We start from the raw sequence: 23,108 nt of genomic DNA on the forward strand, positions 1-23,108 counted from the left end.
TCTGCATGTAACTTACATAGCCCTCCGTATCTGCAGTTCCTCCATAAGTAACTGGGTTCTTCAGTTTTCCCAGTTCTGCATCCATAGATTCAACCAACCATAGATTGTGTACTGTAGTATACACTATTGAAAAAGAAATCCATATATAAGTGGACCTGCACAGTTCAAACCCGTGTTGTTCAAGGGTCGACTGTTTATTTGTATGTTTAAAAAAATTGAGATATAACTATAACCCCAAACTTTGCCATTTTAAAAACATCTTTATAGGGTAATATATTTCAGATTCAGCTTATTCTTTTATAATGGCTGCATTGTATTTCATTTTATGGTTATATTATGTTGTATAATTTGATATCCTTTTGATAGACATTTAGACTTATTCTCATTTTTGATAACATTAACATCATTATACATATGCAAGAATTTCTATGAAATATGAAGGGCTGCTGTATGCAAATGTATTTTAGATTTAGAGATATTACCCAACTGCCCAACAAAAATGTTATGCCAATTTATACTTCCCCCAATTACATTTGAAAATACCTATTTCCCCTACTAGAATGTTGGCTTTTTGAGGGCAGAGCCTTAGTTGCATCTTCACCACTATTTCTGGTCATATTACTTGTCTACTTAAATCCCCACAGCATCTTCTCATTGTCTTACACAGTCTGCTTCCGGTTCATCTCTTCACCTCATCCCTGCGGTTCCCTTCTTGCCCTCTCTTACTCCAGCCACACTGATTTTTCTTTTAGTTTCTCAAACACACTTGCTCCCCCTTACCTCATGCTTTTGTCCATACTGTGGAATTTGCTAGAAATTACTTTCCTCTCCTCTTTGCCCTGCTGTTTTCTCCTCATTCTTTAAAGTTCAGATCAAATGTAAATTTTTCTTTTTTTTTTTTTTCAAGGTTGAAAAACTGTCCTACGTGAAAAATATATTTAGAAATCATGTGAATAAAAGAAAAAGAAAACATTATTGTGTTCAAGGAAAGATTAAAGTCCTCATAATGTGCCGTCTAAATGTGGACACTCATTCCTCCTGGAGCTGCTCAGGCAGAGGGAGTTCTTTCTTCCGCCCACCTCACTCATTATACTGTGTTTTTACCCAACAGTATGCATTAAGGCAAACAAATCCTTTTCTGAAGAGGTCTTAAAGAAACTGTGGACAAACAGCAAACTTTTGGCATTAAAACAGGTTAACACATACATAGCCTTTAGAATGTACATTAAGCATATTTCTCTCGGACTAGTGACAAGAAAAAGATGAACATGCTTGATAACAATGTCAAAAAGTTTAAAATTCAGTGTCCAAGCAATTCCTAACAATGCTTCTGTAGCTTTAAGCTCTAAACAGTATAGAATTTATGCAAATGCATTAAAGAATTCAAGCTTGGCAAATTACACCCAAGCAGGTTATTAAACTATATATACAGAAAGTAAATGATAAATACAGAATTAAAAGAGTCCTTCGGTTTTCCTTATAGCCTTGAAAATTGACAAACTTTTGAGGACAGTTCTATAATATTAATCATTAGGTAACCACAGGTGTGGGGAAACCTAACTACACAAACCGATTTAAAATACTCAAGATGACTTTGTAGTGTTCAATACAATTCAGTTCGTAGGTAAGGGCACAAGACAACATTTAACAAAAATAATCACATCAATTGACCTAGAAATCAAATGCAAATAGATATGAATACAATCTCCAAAATCTGTGTTTTTAAGTGAACATATTAACCATTTATTCAAAGTTATACAAGAATCTGAAGGATTAAAGTCTTCTTCTGTGACATAAAGCCATTTGGAAGAGTTTCATGTCTCAGCTGAGCAGGAGGAGAGGGTGAAAGGGTAGGTGAGGAGCCCCTTCTGGGCAGCGAGACAGTAAAAGCATACTCAACAGCAGCCCCCACCGGCCTGCTGTCCTCCCTGACTGCCTGCGTGCGTGGCGTTAGTAGCAGCGTGCTGAGGGCCAATTTTAATGCCATTTGCCTCATTATTAATGTCAAAGACTCCTTCTTGGATTTTTTCATAAATTTCTTTTGCTGTATTAATAAATGCCTCTTCTACATTAGAAGCAGTCTTAGCCAAAGTTTCCATGAAGATAAGTCCATGTTCTCGTGCAAAAGCTTCACCTTCTTCTCTTTTTACTTCTCTTCTAGATTCTAAATCACTTTTATTTCCAATAAGCATAATGACCATGTTGGAATTGGAATGCTGGCGGGCATCTTCTAACCAGGTTGTCAAGTGGTTGAATGCGTCTCTTCTTGTAATATCATACACTAGTAAAGCCCCTGCTGCACCTCTGTAATATGACCTTGTGATGGAACGAAAGGACCCTTGCCCTGCTGTATCCCAAATCTGAAGTTTTATCTGTTTCCCATCAATGGTTATCATTCGAGCACCGAACTCTACACCAATAGTAAGGTCATGTACTGGCTGAAACCTCTTGTCTGTAAACTGTAGCAATAAGCATGATTTACCAACACCTGTGTCGCCAATGATAACGTACTTGAAGAGATAGGCGTACGCCATGGCCGCGGCCGCTCGGTGCCAGGGCGCACGGCTCCTCCTCCTGCTCGGGCTCCTCCTCTTCCTCCTCCGCGCCCCTCACCCCGGCGCCGCTCGGCCTCGAAACGCCAGGCCCCGCCCTCCGCAGCCGCCGCCGACGTCGTCAGCCGCCGGGAGTGAGGGGCCGAGAGGAAGCGGGACAAACCGACACCGTCTGAGCCAAGAAAGACAGCGCCCAGCGGAGCCCGGCTGAACAATCAAATGTTAATTTTTCAAAAGAAAATTCTCCTGCCCTAATGAGGTTAGTTCTCAAATTATTAACTCCCGTAGAAACCACAATATCTCCTTCATAGGCATTTTCACTATTTAAGTATATATTTTGTTGTGTGTGCTCTAAAATGTTTGTCTCCTCTGCTAGAATGTAAGCCCCATAATGGCGGGAACCATTCCTGTCCTATACACCAGGAACCAGCAGTCTTCAGCAAACCACCTCAAACATAGTAGATGCTCCATAAATGTTTGTTGAAGAAATGAATGTACCCTTGGTATCTAGCAAGACACCTGGAACATAGTAAACACTCAATAAATCATTACTGAGTAGAATTATTTATGCTTTTTCATATCTCTTCTCAATACTATATATTTAAAAAATTCAAACCAACCTAATTAAAGGTAAAGCATCACAATTTGATTTTCACTACTTTAATAATAGTGAGCTCTGTTTTCCTGTTTGTTGTTTCACGTTTATAATTACATTTATTTTCTTTGGTGAATTCCTTATCCTTGTTGTTGACCCATCTTTCTGTTAGGATAAAGAACAATGTCTCTTCTCCAGCGTAGATGAAAATGTGAAGGCTGTTCTAGCCTGTAGCTTAGGCTACGGTGTTTCTGCTGCCCCACTCCCACAGCAACTCAGGGAAGAAAAATACCCTCCCATTCCTACCACTATTATAAAAATTACAAACTCTGCTTCTAAACGTGCTTGAATGGCTTTCCAAAAACCAGTTTTTTACATTTTACTCTCTTGTCTTCATAGGACTCAGAAACAAGCCCTTTCCATGTCTTTGTCATAACAATTTTTAATATCTGAAATGATGCTAGTTATTTATTTGTTTGCTTGTTTATTATTTGTTATTCTCTCCTCGCCAACCCCAATAAGAAGGAATTGTTTTGAAGACAGGGACTCTATATTTCTTGTTCATTGATGTCTTAATTGGCAAAAATAACAGTACCTGGAACGTAGTAGGTGCTTGATAATTATCCATTGAGTAACTGAGTGGCTGGCCTGTCTAAAGAACATTCCAAGTTACAGGCATCATGATGGTGAAAAAAATCATCTGTCTCTCCCAATATTGAGAGTTTATCCAAATCTGTGCTCCTTGGTCATCACTTTCTTCGGGATGAGTTTTCCCCTGGATCCCCTGGATGGTTCTTAGTTTTTTAGGCAAACAGAACCCATCCAGGTACCAGACCCAGGCGAGCATAGGTCTGCTGTGGTCCTGGGAAATGTTAAAGCAGAGTGGGGATGGCTGTGCCCCCAGGGGGTGACCTGGGGCTTTCAGGCTCTGGATCAACCCCAGAGTTAAACGTAGCTCCACTGCATGCCAGCTGAATTACCTTGGGCAGTTTAGTTAACCTCCTGCTGCCTGGTTTTTCTCAACTGCCTAATAACTAACTTTACTCAGGTGAACTAACAAGAGTGCCTGCCTCATGTAGTTAGTGTGAGGATTAATAGGGGTAATATATGTAAAGCACTTAGAGCAGTGCCTGACACATAGTAAGTGCTTGATAGATGTTATTATTATTATATTAGTCTGAGCTCTTAGCTAGAGTTATGTATCTGTTTCCCTCTCTTGAGGTTAACAAGGAATCTGCATATATAAAGGTGGTGGCCAAGGTAGAGAGGTTTTGTTTGCAAATTACTGCCCAGGAATTATTATTTTCTCAAGCCCTTTTATGTAAAATGCCAGACAGTTTTAATTTTGATTTTTTTTCTACAAGAGCCTGTGTTGGGAATAGGTATTATCCTATTTCATAGAAAAGTCTGAGAAATAGAAAGGTTCAATGATTTGCTCAAGGACATAACAAATGAATGGTGACTGAGAGATAGAAATTATATGACTTCTAGTCCACTGCCCCAGACAAGGCTCATTCTAGTTAGATGTTATGTTCATACTTAATATTACAGAGCCAAACGACCTGGACTCATCTCACATTGCCTGTGTCGTAGCAGTATGCAGATGGTGAACATAAAAGGAAGGTTATAAGTCAAATGTTGTATCATGGACAGAAAGACTATAAAATTGAAACACGATCCTTTCTATTATTCCACTTCTATTTGAAGTCAATTCTTTCTCTGTACTCACATGAAAATACTACTTATTCGCTTTGTAGAGAAAGTATATCCTAGTTTGAAATTATTTCTGTCAATTGCAAAATAAAGTTATCAACTATATAAAATAAAATAAGATCACCTTGGCAACTTCAAAAATAATAAAGTATGCTATCATAAGGGGTAAATTTTTACACTAGCAGCAATTTATAATAAAACATTAAATTTATATTTATTGCATGAAAAATAAATTGGATCACATTTGTACCCACTACTTTATAGCCACATACTATACTAGAGGAGAAAGCTGTAATACAGAATGGAAATACACAAATAGGGAAATATTTCCTAGAGCTGTTTTAGTGACTGAGACCACGGTGAGCTTCTTTTGTTAAAATTGCATATTGGTATTTCATGAACTGAAACCTGGAGTAGAGGCTTAGAGAAGAAGATGGCTCTGTGGGTTTTATCCAGTGCTATGGAGTAGAATTCATCAGCCTGGGGGTGGGGAAGAGGAGCAGACCAGAGCACCTGGCTATGGAATCAAGGCAGGGTAGCTGGAAACAGATGTGAGAAGTGGCAAAGGTGATACAGTGGGAAGGACAATGATTGAAACATCACAGACAGCAGTGAGGTCCGATAGACGAACAAAGCAGATAGCAGTGTGGGTGTGACACTGCTGACCCGGAGGAAGAGAACAACCTCGTCGTCAGCACCACTCCTGAGAGGTCCACGAAGGCAGCTCAGGGTTGCCAGCTGGCAGTTGTGCAAGCAGGGACCAGAGCGAAGCAGCACTTGTGCTGAAGCTGGGGTGCCAACAGTGGGAGTTAGAGAGCGCAGCCAACGGCCTCAAGGGTGGGTAGATGCATTTGAGACATACTCTTCGGGTCTCTCGCTATTCTGGACGAGGAAGGAATTACTGAAAGGGAAAAACATCAAACAGAAAGAAAAATCAGGTCCCACTTGTAACATAAGATATCCCAGGCTAGTCAAGCTGTGGACCATTTCAGCTCACATAATGATTTTTTGAGGTAAAACACACACTGCTTCTGTTAATAAAAAGAATACCACCGTGTTTTGCAACATAGTGAACACCTATTCTATGTCAAGCACTTCTAATCTCATATAACTCTTACAAAGACCCTGCTAGGAGACGTTGTTAGTCTCATGGTAGAGTTGAGGAAGCTGAGTTTCAAAAGTGTTACATGAATCCCCCAAGGTCACCCACTGGAAGCATCAAGATTCCATCAAGCCTCATGAGTTTTCCACCTGGCTCTACTATCTTTGCCACTTAGGAGACTACGTGTCTTAGGAGCTTAAAATCTAGGTGCGGTCATTAAAGCAATACAGCCAATTTGAAAAGGTGTCATTTTCTGGAATATGGACTGTTAATTTGTCTTACTTGTCTTAAATATTTTTTTACTAATTGTGTAAGCACTTCTTTGCCTGTATCTGTTTTCCCCCTCAGGGCTGGAAATTGCTTAGCAGATTCCTTTTACTACATAGGAGGGTGCTGACAGTTAAGGAATTTTGTATATCAAGTGAAATAAGACCAAATATACACTGACAAACACAAAAGACACTTGTTTGTTCAGGTAATGGAATAGTCACTGGGTAGGTCTGGAGCTTCAGGAATGGATTGATTCAGAGACTTTAGTCATGTCACCTGAGCCCCGGCTCTTCCTTTCTGCACATCTCCCAGCTCTCTTCCTTTGTGCACCTGAGAGTGTCCTACTCTTATGGTAGCAAAATAGATGGAGTAGTTCCAGGCCTTAGATTCTTTATACCCAGAAGACGTTAGAGTTTTTTTGACCCTTCACCCCCAACAAGGTATGAGACTCACTGTGATTGGAGAGGCAAAAGTTATCAGAGAGTCGAATGTGGTTTGCTGGTTGGCTTGGGATTGGGCAATGTGAACCATTCCCAAGGCTGGAGTGAGACTGTACTTGGCCATGAGCACTGAGAGTGGAGGAGTATGGGGTTCCCTTAGATGGAAACTAGGTTTATTTACTAGGATGGTGAACACTGGATACTGGGTAGCAAAACATCAAACATCCTTCTATAGGGGGTAAGTCACAAGAAAGACAGAGCACAAATCTGAACTGAAAAGTCAGTACCAGGCATTTAACTTGGGATTTTTGTGTGGACACTGGAGGCTACCTCTAATGTTGTTATAAAGAGGTCGATGGGTCCTAAAAGATATCGACAGCATGATGTCCTTTTTCTAAAGATAAAAAACTAACAAATACATATATAGAATATTTTCAGGAAAATTTTTTAGTTTTGCATTTTACATTTGGTTGCGCTTCATTTGAGTTTTAGTAAAAAATGTAAGCTCTGTGTCTATGTTGGTTTATTTGCATGTGAAAGTTCAACTGTTCCAGCACCATTAGTTGAAGAGAATATCTTTGCTCAATCATACTGCCTTTGCACCTTTGTCAAGAATCATTGACTATATTTAGGTGGGCCTATTTCTGGGCTCTCTATTCTATTCAGTTGATCTATTTGTCTATTCCTTTCACCAGTACCACACCATCTTGATTACTGTAACTTTATAGTAAGTCTTAAAGTCAAGTAGTGTCAGTCCTCCAACTTTGTTGTTCTCCAATATTGTGGTGCCTACTCTGGGTCCTTTGCTCTCCATATAAACTTCAGAATCAGTTTCTCAATACTGGCTGGAATTTTGATTGAGATTGCATTGAATGTGTAGATTAAGTTCGGAAGAACTCTTCTCTTGATAATACTGAATCTTCCTATCCGTGAACATGGACTATCTCTTCATTTATTTAGTTCTTCTTTGATTTTGTTTATAAGAGTTTGGTAGTTTTCCTCATACAGATCTTGTACATTTTTGTTAGATTTACATTAGTGATAGTACTAATTTAAATGGTACTGTGTTTTTAATTTCAAATCCCAATTGTTCATTGCTGTATTTAGAAAGCAACTGACTTTTGTATATTAAAGTTGTGTCTTGCAACCTTGCTATAATCCTTATTAGCTCCAGGAGTATTTTTATCAACTCTTTCAGATTTTCTATATAGACAATCATGTCATCTATGAACAAAGATGGTTTTGTTTCTTCCTTCCCAATCTGTGTACCTTTTAATTTCCTTTTATTGTCTTATTGCATTAGCTAGAACTTCCAGTATGATGTTGAAAAAAAGTGATAAGAGGGGACATTTTTGCCTTGTATCTGAACTTAGTGGGAGAACTTCGAGTTTCTCACTATTAAGTATGACATTAGCTGTAGGATTTTTGTGGTTATACTTTATCAAATTGAGGAAGTTCCCCTCTATTTCTAGTTTACTGAAAGTTTTTACCATGAATTGGTGTTGGATTTTGTCAAATGTTTTTTCTGCATCGATTGATATGGTTATGTGATTTTTCTTTTTTAGCCTATTGATGTGTTGGATTGCATTAACTGATTTTCGAATGTTTCATACCTAGGGTAAGTCCCACTTAGTCATAGTATGTAATTCTTTTTCTATATTGTTGGGTCTGACTTGCTAATATTTTGTTGAGGATTTTTGCCTCTGTTTTCATGAGAGATATTGGTCTGTAATATTTTCTTGTCATGTCTTTGTCTGGTTCTGATATTAGGGTAATGCTACCCTCATAGAATAAGCTAGGAACTATTCTGTCTCTGAAAGATTGTAGAGGATTTGGATAATTTCTGAAATATTGTAGAGAATTGGGATAGTTTCTTCCTTAAATATTTGGTAGACTTTACCATCTAAGCCTGGTGCTTTCTTTTTTGGAATATTATTCATTATTGATTTAATTTATTTAATAGACATATGCCTATTCAGATAGTCTATTTCTTTTCATGTGAGTTTTGGCAAATTGTATTTTTCCAGGACTTGGTCAATTACATCTATGTTATCAAATTTGTGAACATAGAGTTGTTCACAATATTCCTTCATTATGTTTTTATTGTCCATAGGAACTTTGGTGATGTCCCTTATTTCATTTCTGATGTTAGTAATTTGTATCTTCTCCCTTTTTTTCTTAGCCTGGCAAGAAGCTTATCCATTTTATTGACCTTTTCCAAGAAACAGCTTTTAGTTTAACTGATTTTCTCTACCGATTTCCTGTTTTCAAGTTAATTGATTCCTGCTCTAATTCTTATGATTTCTATTCTTCTGCTTACTTTGGATTTAATTTGATCTTCTTTCTTTAGTTTCCTAGTGTGAAACTTAGTTGGTTTTTCAACTAAGTGTGTGATCTTTCTTCTTTTCTAATATATGCACTTAATTCTATAAATTTCCCTCCAGCACTTTGCTGCATCCACAAATTTTGATAAGTTGTCTTAATTTTCCTTTTAGTTCAAAATATTTTAAAATTTATCTAGAGATTTCTTCTTTGACCTGTGTGTTGGTTAATCTCATCACTCCACAGGTAGTGTGAATACCTTATAATAATAAAGTAATCCTAAATCTTCCCTCCCATTCTTTGTATCATTGCTGTCATTCACTGCACTTATATACAAGCATAAATAAATAAATACATAAATAAATGATGTATAATAAGCATACATAATCAAATACACCGCTGCTATTATTATTTTGAACAAACTGTTACTTGTAATTAAGAAAAACTAAAAGTTTTTATTTTACCTTCACTTAATCCTTCTTTGATGTTCTTCTTTTCTTTATGTAATAGATCTGAATTTCTGGTGTATGCTATTTTCCTTCCCTCTAAAGAACTTCTTTTAATATTTCTTTCAAGACAGGTGTACTGGCATCAAGTTCCCTCAATCTTTGTTTGAGATAATGTTTATTTCTCCTTCACTTTTGAAGGATAATTTCATGGGGTCAGAATTCTAGGTTGGTGGGATTTTTCTCTCAGTACTTTATATATTTTACTCTACTCTCTTCTTGCTTGCATGGTTTCTGAGGAGAAGTTGATGAATTTTTACCTTTGTTCCTCTGTGGCTAAGGATTTTTTGTCCCAGCTTCTTTCAGGATTCTTTCTTCATCTTTATTTTTCTGTAATTTGAAAATGATATACCTGGGTATAGTTTTTCTGGCAATTATCCTACTTGGTGTTCTCTGAGACTCCTGGATCTTGGTGTCTGACATTAATTTGGAGGGAATTCTCAGTCATTATTGTTTTGAATACTTCTTCTGTTCTCTATTTCTTCTTTTTCCAATATTCCCATTATGCCTGTGTCACACCTTTTGAGCTATCCCACAGTACTTGGATATTCTGTTCTTTTGGTTTTTAAATTTTTTTTTTAGTCTTTGTTCTTTTTGCTTTTCGGTTTTGGAGGTTTCTCTTGAGATATCCTTAAGCTCAGAGATTCTTTCCTTAGCTGTGTCCAGTCTACTAGTAATCCTATCAAAAGCATTTTTTATTTATGCTGAGGTGTTTTTGATCTCTAGCATTTCTTTTTAGTTTCTTCTTAGGATTTCCATCTTTCTTCTTATTCTGGCCATCTGTTCTTGCATGCTGCCTACTTTATCCATTAGAGTCCTTAGCATATTAATCATACCGTTTAAATTACTGGTCTGATAATTCCAACATCCTTGCCATGTCTGGTTTTGATGCTTGCTCTGTCTTTTCAAATTGTGATTTCTGCCTTTTGGTATGCTGTGAAAATATCCCAGCAGGTTAGGCTCTGCTTAACTAGTTTCCTCTGAGGGCCTTGTTTAGAAGAACAGAGTGCTCTGCTATATTTCAAAATGATTCCTCCCCACTCCCCCTCCCCCCCTCCACCTCTGCTGGAAGCACTAGGGCAATTTTTCTCAGATATTTACTATAAGAACCTGGCCAAAATCCTGGAGGTAAATTTCACAAAACTGTGGGACCCTCCCTATGACTGGGTCTCCCTCTGGTTGTTGACTCTCAGAGTTGTCTGCACTGAGCCTCCCGTAATGTGTCAATTATAGTTCAGATTTTCCTACCCTGGCACTGGTTTCTGCAGCAGGCAGTTAACAGTTGTCAGTCTCTGTTCTGTTATTCTCTATATTTACCTGTAGGTCTTCCAGTCTTGGGGGTAGTGGTTTGCTCTGTGTCCTCCCTTCTTTTATGTATTGCAGAAGTGTTGTTGACATTTCAGTTTGTTCAGCTTTTTACTTGTTGATAGGATGTTGTGGCGGCTTCCAAGCTCCTTACGTGCAGAACCAGAAACTGGAAGTGTTGTTGTATTACTTTTTCATTGCTGCTGTAACAAATTACAAAAAAACCTAATGACCTAAAGCAACACAGGTTTATTATTTTACGGTTCTGGAGGTCCGAAGTCTGAACGGGGGCTCACTGCGCAAAAATCAAGGTGTCAGCAGAGCTGTGTTCCTTCTGGAGGTTCTAGGGACAATCCATTTTCTTTTCCAGCTTCTAGAGGCCACCTGCATTCCTTCTCTTACAGCCCTTTTCTCCATCTTCAAAGCCAGCAATGGCTGGTTAAGTCTCACATCACATCACTACATTAAGTCTTCCATCCACCTCTACTACTTTTAAGGACCCTGTGATTTCATTGAGCCTGCCCAGATAATCCTGGATAATCTCCCTATTTTTCAGTCAGCTCACTAGCAATCTCAATTCTGTCTGTCATATTAATTCGCCCTTGCCATATAACAGAATACATTCACAGGTTCTGGGAATTAGGGGATGGGCATCTTTGGAAGGCTATATCCTGCCTACCACAGCAATCACATAACTTGTGACTTTGAAGACAGCTTTTCAGAGGACCAGTGATGCTTATATAATTAGCTACTTACAATGGTAGAGATCATACTATGTCTTCTGTTGTCTATTAATATCGACATAAAGATATTCTATTTTAATTGTTTAGCTTTCTGTTATGAGTCATATGAATCTTAATTTACAAAACTGAATCCATATTTGTGTTTTAATTCATCCAGTATGGTAGCTTCTTAATTTTATTAAGGTCTCCAAAATAAGTCAAAATAGTAAATACATTGGTGGTTTTAATGATATTCACTCCCTTGGTCACATCTGTCACATTGGTCCAGTTTGTCAGATGAGCAACTTCTGTATGTGGAAGTTTCACTGCTATATGTTCAGATCAAAAGCAAATATAGAAAAGATTGCTAATACAAAACCAGTATAAAATTTAACTGGCATTCAAGTAAAGTAAGTAAATAGCAAAATATTTTTTGTAGTTTTTATTTAAATTTTTATTGTTTGATTAAATTTGATTATATTTATAATCAACAACATTTTGGGGAAAATAACTGTTAGAAGAAATTACATTCTCTTTATACATGATTGGGATACTTCTAAACATTCACCAGTTATTCCTAGAGGCAAAATCAAGTACAAATACCATTTTAAATTATACAGTTTAAACACTCAAAAATTATTAGCTTTTGCAATTTTCTATCCTGGACATTATTTTTTTTTCTTTCATAGCTTACCTATGTTCTCAAATAGTGGTTGCCACTGGCTTAATTTTTTAATTTAATTTAATTTTACTGAAATTATCAATACATTTTATAATTTGCAATGACCTATGTTTAACAAGTAACAAAATATATAGGCATAGCAATTTTTGTCTCAGCAGCTACCAGATGACTGATCCCAACTGCCACCAGCTGTTACAAATACAAGTCATAGGAGGGTAGCAATGACCTTTTGGAGCCCCTTCTTGTGTTAATCTCCAGGAATCCACATTATATATGTATGTTTTTATGTTGGAGCTGCAAGATCTCAAAAAGCTTTAGAGAAAGCATCTTCAGAACCAAATAGGAGTGTACTTTATTTTAATTGTCTTCCATTTGAACACCAAATCCAGAACAGAATATTGCAGGACCTGAATGCTTACATAACACAATCCCTATTTCTCTCATGCTCCATTATTTATGTACTGTATTCTGCCATCACTGGTTAATTAACTCTCTTTGTCCTTGGTATCCAGGTGAGTGTTACTACCAGTCACATTTTACTGGTAGGCACCTTGAGCAAATCAGTATGTGAACCATATGCCTACACACATTCTGCATACAGATTCCGTTGAATGCCATGAAAAGGAAAGCAAGATGTAAGGCAGAGCTTCCCGAATGAGATAAGAGATGTGAGGAAATGTTTTAACCAGTGTCTTGAACTCAGTTTGTTAAATTTAATTGAATGAACCTGGGTTAGAAAAGCAAATATTCTAAGGTCTGCGGAGGATGCAAAGATAAATATGATGCAGTTCTATCTCTCAGAGTTTAAAATTAAGAGAGGCAGGTGGATTTGTAACTAACTGTAACACAGTCAGAATGTTACAATAGAGGGAGGGGAAGAAGAGATTAATATCAGTTTTGATTTCATTTTTGAGGTAGGTTGTGAATTTTGTTGTTTTTTAAACAAACTTTTTGTTTTGAAATAATTACAGACTCATAAGAAGTTGCAAAAATACCATGAAAAGATCCCATGTACTCATTGCCCAGCTTCCCCCAATGGCACCATCTTATATAACTAATACATTAATGAAAAGTAGGAAATTGATACAATTTCATAAGTAGACTATAGACCTTACTGAGTAGTCTTTTAATATACAGAAATGGAGGAGGGAAGTAGAAAGCTATTCTAGTTGAGAAAGTAATATTTGGTTGAGGATAGGTCATGGGAGACTTTGGATTATTCAAGAAATCTGCTGAAAGGGATTTTAACAGAGAGGCCAACCCTCTACTTTATAAATAAACAAGTGAAGCCCAAAGATATTAGAGAACTTGCTTATTTCATTTTCTTTCCTTGGTTAGTGACTGAGTTTAGGCATATTTAAAGACCATACACCTAAGTGTTGGTCTCCAGGATCTTAGTCCAGGTATATTCCTTCCCAAACTATGTTTTCTTTGACTGAATAAACACATGATTATTCTTTTGAAACCTTTATCAGATCCCACTTTAAGCACATTTTTTCCTCTGAGTCCCTAGAGCCTAGTGCAATGTCTGGCACACAATAGATGCTCAGTAAATATTTACTGAATAAATGAACCAATGAATTTCTTTTTTTAGCTCCTAGACACTGGAGGAGAGGCAGATCAACAGAGGATAACAGAAGGATAAATCATGCCCACAATTAGCCCACTGCAATGGAAACTCATTACTAAAAGTCAATTTGCAGTTGGGCAAAATGACGCTGCAAGAAGAAAGTTGGGCAGAGAAACACATTTTATTTGAATTATGATGAATTTAAAATGCACATAGGTAATTACCCCTATTTCAGCTATGCTGTGCAATAAATCTGTAAATAAAAGGTGTGAGTATCCAACATGCAGAACAGTATATTCTCCTATTCTGCGTTTTGAACGCACACATCAGACGTTCCTTCATAGGGATCATTATAGTTTTTAGTTTAATTCCAAGCTTAAAAACAGAATCATCACAAAAATGGTGCTTTCCTTATTGAGCAGTCTGTAGGATAGCTTGTTGCCAAATTAAGCTGCACACATCACTTGTTAATTAGCAACCTAATGGCTGAACCTCAGCCTGACAAAATGCATGTTGCCTTGGATGGAAATTGCAATGAAACTGTAGCCACTTCAAGAGAAACACAATCTGCAGATATTTATTTTCCCTTTTGGGCTAGAGGAATACCTGATTGCCTGGAAATATCTCCCACTTCCTATTGAAGTCCAAACAGGGCTACCAAGAGTCAGCACCTTACAGGACTGTGAAACACGCCTTTTTCAAAGGCTGCACGCAAGAGAACTCCCAAAGGGCTAATGGATATATGTGTGCTTCCTTCCATTAATAGCACAGAAAGCAAACTAATTAATTGGAGGACCCACTCAATGAACTCCATTTATCAACAAATGGCCCAAGTGATAAACAAATTATTTCAGAGCTTATTGAAAGCAGGAACCAAGAAGGCAATTGCCAAGGATTCAACCTGGTGTGTTTATGAATATCCCCAGGTTAGCAACAAGGCTTCTTGCTGGGAATGAACATGGAAATTTTATGTGATAGAGGGTCTGTGTAGGTTGACTCACCAATAGATCTTTAATTTTGTATGGTTATCTCTCTTCTTTAGAATCTGTTGATGCCCCTCTAGCTCAGATGTAACCTGATGGAAATAGTCTTCCTTTTTCTGATTCTTTAAAAACAGAGGCTCAGTTTTGATATGCTGGTGAAAATGGGCATAGGCTTATTCCTGATGTTACTTTAGCATCTCAAAATGCAAGATTTTCTGCCTGCAGGCTGCTGTGTACTTTGAGTGAAAATAGTTCACTTTGAATGAACTATGAGACAGAGATAGAGAGGAGAGAGACCTTGGAGCAGTGAAGACCACTGTAATTGATTATATACTGAGAATATCTAGTTGATGGGATTTTTAGAGATTTACCTAATGTGATTAATTTCTGTGACTATTTCATATATATATACACTTTTATATACATATATATATATATATATATATATATGTATTTAAAAATTTCCCCATCATCCATTTCCTTTTTGGCATGCCTCCAAGGACTCTGGTATATAGAAGAAAAACAATAGTACCTAAGATTAAATGAGTTTTCCTGACAGATCACTTGTTCCCAGCTTCTCTCTTATTTTCTTTGACCAAGCCTCCTTTCTCTTATAACCATCATGTCACTGCATTTTGCCAGGGCCTTAGAAGCCCACATCGTTTCTTTTCTCACACACACACAAAGGCTGACCAATCTACAGTATATGTTGTACTAGTAAACACTTTGGAGATGGCTTTGCAAATGCAGGAGAATGCTCTTGTAAGTGGCTCACCCAACCTGATTCCAAGACTTGTGTGAGAACATTCATCTGTCTATAAAAGCCTTCTGCTTGTCTTGGAAGTTACATTCGCTGTTATCAAACTTAAGAAAAATGTTCCTAATAATCTGGGGAGTTGTTTTATGATGTTTACTTATGGGGTAAACATGCTGATTTTGGTATGTATTACAACTTGAAAAAATGGGATGAGATGGTCCCTGTGTGAGGAGAACACAAATCCCCTGTGTCCTTCATTTCCTATTTCATGGCATTTTGCGTTCATCTTGATATAACCATTGATACTTTTCAGGGCATCTTCATCTCATGTAACAACTCAGCTAGAATGTGACTTCTTTGGTAATAGGGACCATGTCCTTTACATCGTATTAATTCAGTACCTCCTGGGTACCTGGCACTCTAGAACCTGGTGATAGTTTTGCTAAATAAATTAAAATTTCTCCTACTCCCTGTGTATCCTGAAAATGGCATTTGATAATATACCTTCTTTAAGTCAATTTTTATTAATTGAATCAGAGTGAAGCATGTGTTTCTGGGTATGGCAACAGATGTGGTCTACTAAACAGGGCTTCTTTGGCCATGGGCATGGGGGCCAAATGGAAATGGCCCATGTCATAGCAACACCCAATTTAGCTTGTGCCTTTTTTTTTTGGGCGCACCTTGCAACTTGCTGGATCTTAGTTCCCTGACCAGGGATGGAACCCATGCCCTCGGGAGTGAAAGCACAGAGTCCTAACCACTGGACCGCCAGGGAATTCCCACTTGTGCCTTATTTTAAGGAATAATTCTAATTTGTTTCCAGCGTGCCTCATGGTACCACTAAAATTGTTTATAATGATATTAGGGAGGTGACATTGTATAGTGAAAATTACTATGGTTTAAGGGTCAGTGGATTAGGGCCCTATGATTCTGTCATACTTTAGTTTCATGATTTCGAGAAAGCTTCTTAACTCTTTAACTTTCAATGTCTTCCTAAGTCTGAAAAGAATGTCTTTGTATCTTTTTAAAGAATACCTTCTTATTCATTGTTTGGATCTTCATTTTGATTATAACCTTATTTGGCATGTGATTTGTGGTGTGAACGTAGAGAAAAGTGAAGGAGATTATCAGCACAAAATCCACTGTATATGGCCTCTCATGTTTTCCACATGGGTATCAGGTTATTTCTAAAGAAAATAATCACAGATGTGTTCACAGCAGAGCTCTGCAGGAGTCATAGGTAACACTTGGATTAAGTTTTAGGCTGGATTGTCAACTTCTGAAAGGCTTAATGGTGGTTGTTTTGCTCATTATATCCCACCTCTGTACTGCATTTAGTGCCAAAAAAAAAAAGTCTCCTGAGCTAGACAATCTCAGAGAACCAAGGCTGAAGTGGTATCAGCATCACTCTTACTTCCCTCCAAAAGACCTAATCTGAGCCCCAAGTATACTTTGAACCCAAACCATCTGGATTTTCACTCTCAACGTCAGCATCTTTTTCTGATTGAATATAAGGACACTATGTTTGATCACCAGCAGCTTGTATCTTTTTATAAACCAGAATTATGTACAGGCATACCTTGGAGATATTTCAGCTTCAGTTCCAGACTACTGGAAAAAAAGCAAATATCCCAATAAAATGAGCCACACAATTTGTTTGGTTTCCCAGTGCATATAAAAGTTATATTTACATTGTACTGTAGTCTATTAAGTGTGAAATAGCATTATGCCTAAAAAACATACATACCTCAATTAAAAAATACTTGTATTGCCAAAAAATGCTAAACATCATCTGAGCCTTCGGCAAGTTGTAATCTTTTTTCAATAGTAATCTTTTTTCCACATCAAAGATTACTGATCACAGATCGCCATAAGAAATATAACAATAATGAAAAAGTTTGAAATAATGCGAAAATACCAAAATGTGACACAGAGAAACGAAGTGAGCAAATGCCGTTGGAAAAATGGCACTGATAGACTGGCTTAGTTCGGGGTTGCCACCAACCTTTGGTTTGTAAAAAACACAGTATCTGTGAAGCGTAATGAAAGAAAGCACAATAAAACGAGGTATGCCTGTATTCTTTTAAAGGTGATTTCATATAAATGTTAGGGATTTACCATTTCAATCATTATCTGATATTTTTGTATTTGTCTTTTGGATGTACATTTGCATAGATTTATTTTCTATAAATTTGACAAACTGCTGTCCTTAAATTTTTTAACCTATTCCAGTTGTTAAGCTATTGGTTTTTTGCCTCAAACTCACCCTTCTGTGCTCTGCTTCTTCTTGCTGGAGCTGGTACTTTGCACACTGCATTTCTGCTTTGCAATTATCTTCTTGTAAGACTCTGCGAATCAGGGCACTAGAGGGAGACAGCAAAGCTGGAAGAGGAAGAAGGGACTTGTTCCTCTTTGTTTCCTGCTTAAAAAAAATTTTTTTTTCAATTGAGATATAATTGACATAAAACATTGTGTAAGTTTAAGGTACAAAATGAATTGATTTGATACATGTATATATTGCAATATGATTACCTCTTTAGGGTTAGCTAAACACCCTATCACATCACATAATTATCATTTCTTTTTTTGTGGTGAGAACAATTAAGATCTAGTCTCTTAGCAATTTTGAAGTTTATGTTACAGTATTGTCGTCTATAATCACTATGCTGTGCATTAGAACCCCAGGCCTTATTTATCTAGTAGCTGCAAGTTTGTATCCTTAATTAAACAACATCTCCCCAATTCCCTCAGTCTTCCTTCTTCACCCCAACAGCAGCATTTCTTTGGAGAAGCAGCAGTTAACTCCATTTTGGAACTTATGTAACACTTGCAAAACCAGCCTCAGAAACACAGCCACCAGCCAGCCAGTGTTCCCTCCTGAAAGGTCTAGTTTTTAGCTCCTTGGAGCCCCTCTCCAGGTACCTTCTCAGTGTGTATCTGTTTCCTGCAGGTGCTACTTCCATCCTTTCTCAGTGTTTTTGTTTTGCATTTCTAGTTTATATAGGTAATAATTCTTTATACTGACTTAGTTCTGGATATTAAATCTTCTCTGTTAAAAGAGCCATTATGATTTCTGTCTCTTGATTGCATTGTGACTGACACAGACCATTTAGTCATTTATCCTGGCGTATCCATTCCTGAGTCCCTTCTTGAAGCCAGTCCTGGAAAATACTCTGTCCTGTTTTTCTGACCTGACAAGAAGGAGGCCTAAGCAATTGTTTTAATGGGTTTTGGTAAATACCTCATGAATACATGTAATGAGTCTCAGGCCTTCAATAAAAGGTCACATTTCCCTTGCTATCAAGGCTCTGAAGCCACTCACATCTCTAAAGAAAGACACTCATCGCTGACAGCATTTCCTCGCATTGGGTGTTTAGTCTTCTTTTGCACAACCTCATTAAATCATAGAACTTGGAAGGAAAATTGAGAAATCATTTAGTTAATTTGCTTGCTTCAGGCAACAACAAATCTTGATACTTGCGTAATTTAGTTTTTCCATCAGAGCTAGACACTAGACATTCATAAAACGAGTAGGTGAAAGAATTTCACAATCTAGGCATTATAGGTTAGAATGACTTGATAAGAAATTTCTTATCTGGGTGGATGATTTTTACGCCCCCAAATTTCTTTCTAAATTACCTTACATTGATACCATTTCCTTGAGTCAACACACATATTGTTTTGTTTGTATCAAATACTCAAATATTTTAAAAGATATGAAAGAAAGTACTGTGAAATTAATCTTAAAATCTCTAAATTATTATGTGAAATAGACTATTTACATTTTGCTTGGCATTTTACAATGTACATAGGTGTCTGTATTCATAAATTTTACTGTTATTTGTAGACAAGTCAGTGTAAGGACACCACAACTTAGATGTACAAAGTATAGAACATGAATTTTCCTGTAATGGATTACATCTTGCTCTCAAGCACACATTCATGTGATTGTCAGAAACCACTTAATCTTTTTAATTAAAACGTCTTAGTCTCTTCTGCTTTAATAGCCTTGTGTGGGTCATAACTCAGAAGGTAACCCACTTCTCAAGGTGTCTCCCTTGCCCTTCCTCCTTCCCAAGACACTTCCTGGGTGCAGGGAGAATCTAATAAAACCTCCGGGCACGGGGAGGGGTGGCTGTGTATCTGGTCTTCACACTATCCTCTGGTCGGGATGCTCTTCCTTCTGGTTTCTAGACATTGGCTTTCATCCTCAGTGTATCAATTTATGTGACCTGGTTTGTTTGTTCATGCCTTTCCTGCCTTGTCTTGGCTGACTTGAACTGGCCTGAACTTTGGTATATGATTTGGCAAATGATACAAGTTATAGTTTTTAACCTTGAAGAGAATAAGGTTCTGTGATGAGACTACCTTCTGTTTATCTTTTCTCTGTTACCAGTCTATAAGACCATGTTATCTGCTTCCTATCTCAATCCTTAATCCTGTAATTACCCTACGAGTTGTATACCCAGACCTAAGGTCTAATTCAGGAATTTCTGGTATTAGATTTCTAGCTATGACATAAGGCCTAGAGTTTTTTGATTTAGTATAGGGACTCTCCATAGGATGCAGAAGTCCTGTATGCAAGTCTTTACCAAAAAAAGGTTGGGCTACACCCTACCACAGGTGTCCTATTGGCCTTGCTAGTATCATTGCCTCTTATTGTGAGGTTCCCAAACATGATGAGCTTTGATCAGACTCAGGCTTCTTGCCGTTCGCTAGTCTTTCAGAAATTCCACACTCTCCTTGGTTCTGGAAATTCATAATCAGTGGAACTCAATTTATTTTGCTTGCATACCCCCTAAAATAATTTTGAAAATTTATTTACTACTCGCCCATTTTTAGTTTCATTTCATCATAAATTCAAATAGTTGCAAAGGATATAAGTTTAGTTGTAAATATTGACATTTAAAAACAGAACTGCTGTATTACTTTAAAAAATGTATCCAGTGTAATCAAATTCATAATGATTTGATATTCACCATCATCTCCATATTAAAAACATTGAACAAACTCTTATTTAAAAATCACAAATTCTATCTTGGTCCTTTACCTCTGCAGTTTATATTTGTAGTTGACTTTCCCTTTAGAATTTGTTCTATGCATTTTAATGTTTTCAATTATCACCCTGTAGTAGCGCAAAAATGGTACTAATGCCTCACCCATCCCCTGCCATGTAACCTCCAGCTGCTCCAGATGAAAGAACAAGCATACGCTTATTTCTGTATGATACTGAGGTTTTGTGTTGCTTTTTATGCAGCGTTAGTGTCATAAAATCTAACTGATTCACTCTACCATATTTTTTCTATAAAATGAAATTAATTTTTTTTTGCTTTCTGTGACTGTAAACTCCAAATGATAAAAAACGTGTTTCTTTATGTTTATAAGTTCCATTATTATTAGTACCTAGTTAAAGAACCCAAATATATTACAAAATTTAGGTAAAATTTTGTTTAAAATCCATTTCATAATAAGGAAGCAGGTTTATCCAATTATTTTAAGAATTTATGGGTGAATATTACATATTATTGAATGAAACAAGACTAATAATCAATTCTATTCATTAAAAAAAGTGTTTGCAAATATAAGTGTTCAGAAATCTTGTCCACACACAAGATTTCACATTTTATGGAAATGACAGTGGTTTTATGGTAGCAATGCCATTCAATTGTTTTATGTCTGCCTTGGTTATATGTCAGATTTCATAAAGTGATCTTTAATCAAGAGTATTTTTAATAATCTAACAGTTGACAAAACTCTATAGAGTCTACCTGAATTTTTGAACATAAAAACTGGACAACCATCTGATTTACAAAATAATCTTTTTAACCCAATTATTAGAGGCATTTAGTTTCTCAACAGGAATTGCCAGTCGTTCAAATTGTCATTGTTTTGTGTCCCATGAGTTTTTTACAACTGGGGCAACGTACCAAAGAATATGTTCTTGTTTTGTAAAGTGGAAGGATTATTGTAAAAAGATAAGGAGTGAGTTCTTAAATGAGTTTTCACAGAAGCACAATTTTGGAAGGAATACCTTTGGAAGTAAAGCATCTGAAAATTAATTTTACTTAAAGTAAACCTTCAAAAACAATTACCCTTGGAAAATATATGTGTACTCTCAGAGGCAAGCATACCTGGGTGTTTAGATTACTGTTTTTGTGTAAACAAAACCAGAGAGGGAACGCAGTTTCCAGGCTCACCTACCCCAAATCTTTTTTTTTTTCTTTTTTTATAAATTTAGTTATTTTTTTAAATTTATTTTTGGCTGTGTTGGGTCTTTGTTGCTGCACGTGGGCTTTCTCTAGTTGCGGCAAGCGGGGGCTACTCTTCGTTGCGGTGCGTGGGCTTCTTCTCATTGCGGTGGCTTCTCTTATTGCGGAGCACAGGCTCTAGGCGCACGGGCTTCAGTAGCTGTGGCACGCGGGCTTAGTTGCTCCGTGGCATGTGAGATCTTCCCGGACCAGGGATCGAACCTGTGTCCCCTGCATTGGCAGGCGGATTCTTAACCACTGTGCCACCAGGGAAGACCCCTACCCCGAATCTTAATCAGTCATTTCTCCTTTCATTTTCATAGCATGCTGTATGTAAAGCTTCAAATTTAGAATTCCTCTGAAAGGCTTTTAGCTTTTCTAGGCTAGGCCTGGAGAGCAGGTACACCGGTCTGATGTCCTCAGATTCACCCAAACTTATCTGGATGGACTTGTACTCCTTAGTGGTGATCGTGACTCTTCCATCTCAAATCTGTCTTTCTTGTCACTCCATTTCGACTAGCCCCCACTCACAGTTCCAGAGGAATTTCCTTTTTCCCGTGGGTTTGAGCTTTCTCTTAAATAACATAAAAAACATCCTGCTTTCCCCGTCCTATTTCAGCATTGATTCTTTGGGCAACCCTCCAACCTTTGTTCCTAATATGGAAGTCAAGAGATCTCTCTTTAGACTGGATATGAAAAGTCATCAGGGATTTCTAAAAGCCTGGTAAAGGCTAAACTACTTCACTGCTTTGGCCGAATCCGTTTTCCTTTTTGGAGGGTAGCACGCTTCATGGATCTATTTTATGTGAAATAATTGAAGGAGGAAAACAAAACCTCACATGAAGCTAAAGAACAAGACAAACACTATACAAGAAGGGGAAAATTGATGTGATATTCCAAAACATTGTCCACACTGCTTATAACCTTTAACTATAGTAAGGTGTTTATGCTGTATTTTGACCTATGGTGTTCTGAAGTATACATTTTGCACACGTTTTATGACACGTTCTGGTTAATTATGCACTCATAACCATGCCTCATGTCACTGGCCCCCACAGTGAGGCTGCCGGAGCAATTTTCAGCACACCATCAATATTGCCTAGAGTGTCATAGGAGGCAGGGGGGAGGGCCCAGAAAATGCCGCTTCAGTGGCTTTTCATCCTCCACAAAATAAAGCCTAAATTCCTTAGTGTGGTATCTACAGCCTGCCTTAATATATTGCATCTAGCTCTTATGTAAAAAGTAAATCTAACCTAAACTAATGTATTCAGCCTCTCTTATTATTCTCTTTAAAACCTTCTACTCCAGCTGAGCTAATCTCCTCATAAACTCTGAAATGGG

At 37.3% G+C, this 23,108-nt stretch overlaps 1 pseudogene across 1 annotated transcript; it reads right to left on the reverse strand.

The window, feature by feature from the left end:
- Window positions 1-1,097: 1,097 nt before the first annotated feature.
- On the reverse strand, window positions 1,098-2,785 carry LOC309610306 (ras-related protein Rab-2A pseudogene; annotated as a pseudogene). Its single transcript has one exon. The product of its transcript is annotated as a ras-related protein Rab-2A pseudogene (transcript).
- Window positions 2,786-23,108: the final 20,323 nt, after the last annotated feature.

This window comes from Balaenoptera borealis, assembly GCF_965194805.1.
Source record: "Balaenoptera borealis genome assembly, chromosome: 14".
In the NCBI taxonomy this organism is placed as follows: Eukaryota; Metazoa; Chordata; class Mammalia; order Artiodactyla; family Balaenopteridae; genus Balaenoptera; species Balaenoptera borealis.